Here is a 6,000-nt window from a genome sequence, read left to right as displayed (position 1 = left end):
GTGGTTGCTATATCTTCTTCCCCCCACCCCGTTTTTTTTTTTTTTTTTGTGTGTGTGTGTGTGTGTGTGTGAATTTATATATTAATTTTTAGCTCCCACCAATAAGTGAGAACATGTGGTATTTCTCTTTCTGTGCCTGACTTGTTTCACTTAATATAATTCTCTCAAGGTCCATCCATGTTGTTGCAAATGGCAGTATTTCATTCGTTTTTATAGCTGAGTAGTATTCCATTGTGTAGATGTACCACATTTTCCGTATCCACTCATCTGGTGATGGACATTTGGGCTGGTTCCAACTCTTGGCTATTGTAAAGAGTGCTGCGATGAACATTGGGGAACAGTTATACCTTCGACTTGATGCTTTTATTGATCTTAACCCCATCAGGAAGGTGCATACCCTGGATAATCTTTATGTAGACTGAATGGGCAGAGTAATGCAGTTCTCTTCTGTTCTTGTTCCCTTCTCTTCTTAATGGCAATTATACCATATTAAGCTTGGCTTCCTACAAAGCTTAGTCTTTGGTTCTTTAAAACAGCAGCCTTTAAAAAATGCGTAGCCTTTCATTTCAAGGTTATTGCTTTAATTGCAAAAATATAATTTAGAGCACAAAGCCAATCATTCTATTTTCTTTGAATAAATTTTGGTCCTCCTTTTTCTGTGTGTTCTTGAAAGCAATGAGTGTTGCTGATCCAGTTGCAGGAAGATGGAGACTGGAACTGAAGAAATATATGTGGGTAAAAACTTGGTTTGTAGATAAAAATTTTATTACAACTCATCTGTATTTGCACAAATTATTTTTCTTTTTCTCTTTTTCAATTTAAGTGTAACACACATGCAAGGAGCTTTGCAAATTTTAAGGACACATATCATAATCCAAGTAAGGAAATGGAACAAAACCAGCATGGCAAAAGCTACCTGCATGCCAAAAGTTAACAACCATGGTGATTTCTAACAGATTAGTCCATAGAGTGGTCTTTCTTATATAAATTAATAAGTTTTATATAAATTAATTTACTAAAAGTAGTCTTAGATTTTGGATCATTGGTTCAACATTATGATTGTGACATTCACTCATGTTATCTGGAACTCTAGTTATGCCATTTTAATTTCTGTACATTATTCCATTGAGTAAACATACCCTGATTGACTGATACTTTCCAACTCATATTTCAGTTTTACAGTTTGGATCTTTTACAAATAATGTCACTATCCATATTGATGTGTGTGTATTTTTGAACACATATGCATAGAATTTGGTCTGAAAATTGTTTGTTTTCAACATCACTAGATTGTTCTAAACAATTTTCCAAAAAGAATATACAAATTTACTCACCCTCAAATATGTGTGAGCACTACATCCTTGCCAATATTCAACATTTTAAGATTTTTTGTTTTGTTTTTTAGTAGGCATTCTTGGAAGAAAACTTATTAAAATTGATACAAGACCAGTATGGAAAACTTATAACTAACATATTTAATAGTAAAGGACTGAATATTTTTCACTTAAGGTCAGGAAAAAGTTAAAGATGATGATGTGCAGTTTCTCTTCAACATTTAACTGAAGCAATATTTAGCAAGTACAATAAGATAAGGAAAATTAAAATAAAAGGCTTTATGATTTAATGAATAGAAGTAAAACTGTCTTATTTTGCAGGCAATGTAATTTTTTTATGTAAAAAATCCTACAGATATTACAATAAAGCTACCAGAACTAAGTGTTTATCAAGTTTACAGAAAACAAGGTCAATATACAAAAATACCTAGGGGTTCACCTTTAATCTCAAGGAGTATTTTTACGAGTATATAATTCTAAACTGACATTTTTTAATCAGCTCTATGACACTGTGGGGAGAGTGGAAACAGTTAACTCAGGCAGAAATGTTTTATCATTTGACTGTCTTAGAAATACCGGTACATGATGATAATAAAAAGCAGACTGGCTTTTTGGAAGTTCTGTTATGCATTTAAATGTATTACAGACAGTAAACCCACTTATTGCTTGCACTTGGAGCAGAATACCCCACCAACTGCAGTTGGTATCCCATGATTATGAGACTGTCATTCGATCACCTCCAACTTGAAACATTTTAATGAGAAAGTCAACAGTTATTTTTAATTTTAAAGTGTGATTTAAAGTACCTCTTTTGATGGTAAAAATTCCCTTATCTTGCTGGCTGTTTTATAGACCTTTCTTTGTTTTTGTTTTTTAATATTAGTAAAATTCCATTCTATATTTTTATTTTTCCCACTTTTTGGCGGGGCTGTTTGAATATGTTGTAATTGATATATTTCATAATTTTTTTTAAAAAGTAGATATCTCTTCAGAAAAAATTACCACCCCATTCTCTTTCTCATTTTTTTTTTTTCTGTTTTAAATGTATTTTAGGTATTTTCCATTCCTTTTTGTTTCTTCCTTTTGACCTGCCTTCGATTCACCGATTTCTCTTCACATATCCAATCTGATGTTACATCTACTCATTAGGTTTTGGATTATGATAATTCTATTTTTAAATTCCAGAATTTGTGTGTAGTTTTTCAGACCTGATAAGCAATATTTGATCATTTCCTATTCTCACTTGAAATACTCAATCTATTCTTTTGTTTTCTCCAAAATATTAATCTTAGTTACTTGAAATATAAATATGAAAAATTTCTGTATATAGCTCCTTTTTGTTTTATTGTTTGTAATATCTGCTTGTTCTCATACATGTATACACACATGCGAACATACATGCATAAACACACATAAAAACAAAAGTGATTATTAAAAAATTTTCTTTTTTAAGTACTTTGAGACCATGCTTACAGATAAACAAAATAAGTGTAGTTAATATTAAATAAAGGAAACAGAAAGCATACTGAAGGATGAAGAATTTAATATACAACTTTTCAGAATGTGTTTAATTCTGATAAAAAGACTACAGCAGTTGAAACAAGAACTGTTTTGTGGTAAACTTGGAAAAGCATTTGTAATTAAAACATTCAGAATCTGTTGAAGAGTCCTGCTGTTTCTTAAACTCTCTTACATATTTTGTTTTTATCTCTTCATAGAGAAATAAAGTGAAATGCCTTTCCCCTGCTAGAAAGAGTGAGCCTGAGAGTGGGAATACTCTGCCTTAGGGTAGATGTTCAGCTGCCAAGTGTCAAGGTGGCCAATTAAGACAAAGAGCCAAGCCAAAAGTCACAATCAAGCCATTATTCAAATTCTGCAATAGTGCAGGCAAGAGGCAAAAGAAAGGAAAAATGCCATTCCTCTAATGTTTCATTTTTTCCCATGGAACAATCCAGGACAATGGCCAGTCAGATAACATTCAGTGCAGGTGTGAAGAACATCTCACTGAGGGGCACTGAACAAAAGGCTTCTGTCATCTTTTGGGCCTGTGGGGCCAGGGGGCTGGGGCGGGGGAGACAAGGGGAAGGGCTAGGAATGGAGAACTTAGACACTTCTCAGTCTAAGTGGAGAAAAGTCCCCTCAGTCTAGGGTCCTACCCCTTCTCCCAAAGGACACATCAGATAGCATTTGGATAAACCCAAGAACAGACTCCCAAAGTTCTCCCTCTCAGGGAAGAGAGAGGGGACTCACACAAAATGCTTTCCTTTCCCCAGCAGTGAAATGCAGCAATAGGTGCACAGTATTTCTGCTCAGGGAAGCCCACCTGAAATTCAAAGCCCAAGGGTTTTATGACTTCCAGAAGAAAAGTAGACTGTGATGGGTTGAATTATGTCCTCCAAAAAGATATGTTAAATTCCTAACTGCAGGTATCTTAGAATGTGACCTTATATAGGAACTAATTGCAGGAGTAAGTAGTTACATTAAGATGAGGGTATACTGTAGTAGAGTAGTCTCTGAATCCAATATGACTTCTGTCCTAATAAGAAGAGAGATATTTGGACACAAATACAGAGGGAAGGTGCCTATGTGAAGACAGAGGCAGAGATTGGAGTTATGCTGCCACCAGCTGAGGAACACCTGCGGCTACCAGAAGCTGAAAGAGGCAAAGGATTATCCCCTACAGGCTTCTGAGGAAACGTGGACTTGCCAACACTTTGATTTTAGACTTTTTGCCTCCTGAACTGTGAGAGAATAAATTTCTGTCCTTTAAAGCTACCATGTTTGTGATAATTTTTGTATAACAGCCATGGGAAACTAATACAGATTTTGGTACTGGGATTGGGGTGTTGCTGTGACAAATACCTAAAATAATGTGGAGTGACTCAAATTAGATAATGAATAAAGGTTGTAAGAGTTTTGATGCTCCTGATAGAAAACGTCTAGATTGACTTGAGAAGACTGTTGATAGAAATAATGGCTATTGAAGAAAATTCTGGTTAGGAATGATAAAAAAAAAAAATGAGGAGAGCTGAATAGAAAGTTTCTATCATCTTAAAGAACGCATATATTGTCATGAACAGAATGCTGCTAAATTGTGAATGGTAAGAATACTTTTGGTGAAGTCTCAGATGGAAATGAGGAATATGTTACTGGAAATCAGAGGAAAGGCAATTCTTGCTATAAAGTGACAGAGAACTTGGCAGAACTATTTTGTGGAAAGTAGAATTTGAAGGTGACAAACTTAGATAGTTAGAGAGGATATTTTTGAGTAAAACATAGAAGGTATGGCCTCGTTTCTCCTTGCTGCATATAGTAAAATGTAAGTGAAAATACAGAAATTGATGAAAACACTGTTAAGCACAAAGGAAGTAGCACTGATGATTTGAAAAATTCTCATCTTCTCCCAGTATCACGTTCTAGAAACATGGCCAAGAGTGTGGCTGAACCACCACCCGCTAAAGAAATTGGGTGTGTTATTCAAGGATCCAATCAGCTCTCTCAGCAGGATCCAGGAATAGAGACATGGCTGCTGGAGACCAGCTCTGCAGGATTCGTTGGACCTGGATAGGTGGTGTGGATTCGGTGAAAAAAGAAAGACATGGACCACAGATGTCTAGTGCAAGTGTGGACAACAACCACATGAATCTTCCTTTATTTATACATTTTACTTAATCTTTTACATGATGATTTATCTTTTAATCAAAACATTTCTTATTTCCTCTCTATAGAAAAAGAAAAATCAAATGTTCCAAAGCACTCATGCTGTGACAAAAACACCCATTCATGCATCAATAGTTCACCCCAAAGCCTACGGCTTGTGGCCAGGAAACTATACAATAGCAACTTGCTTGGCTTTAAAACGTCAGACTTTTGGTCTGAATCATAAACCTTAACCTTCTTAACTTACAATTTTAAAATTTTACTTATACTTACCACATGTAATTTTAATAACATTGATCAGTTATGGGTAACAATTTAATATTGCTTATACTCTATATTGATCATTTTAATTTATAATCAAAATTATAATGTTTATAACATGAATATTATAATACTTTATAATATAAAACTTTAACTATAAATCTTATTAAATTTCTATGTTATTGTTACAGATTTTGTGTTACAAACTGATTTAAACAAAACCTATTAATATCAAAATTTGTTTGTGTTTCTCTACTATCTAACTTATTTATCTTATAATGAAACCTTTTATTTCCCTGCCAATAAACTCTGGGAACAGCACAGGGGACAAAATGAGAAGTTAAATGACCCTTCTTAAGTTTGTTAAAATACACTGTGTCATTCCAATCCCAGAATGATATGTTCTTGGTGAGTCAAATGAAGCAGTGGGAACAAAGAAATCAGTAACTGGTTGTGATCAATTAGTTGTAAACACCACTGCACTCGGACACATCATCTCCCTAGGAGACGTGGATAGAATTTTTAACACAATAACTTCATTCCACATGCACAAGAGCACGATCATAACTATAGAGCAAGTTATTCTAAAATTATGGATCAATGCACACACCACTAACAGGAAAGATCAACAACACAATTAAATCAAGCCAACCCATACCGGGAACATACATTAAAAACACCCTAGTACTGACAATGCCTTTTAATAAACCAATTAATTTTGATATATTATTAACATGTTCTTTTA

This window comes from Cynocephalus volans, chromosome 7 (genome assembly GCF_027409185.1).
Source record: "Cynocephalus volans isolate mCynVol1 chromosome 7, mCynVol1.pri, whole genome shotgun sequence".
In the NCBI taxonomy this organism is placed as follows: domain Eukaryota; kingdom Metazoa; phylum Chordata; class Mammalia; order Dermoptera; family Cynocephalidae; genus Cynocephalus; species Cynocephalus volans.
This window is presented reverse-complemented; position numbering follows the sequence as displayed.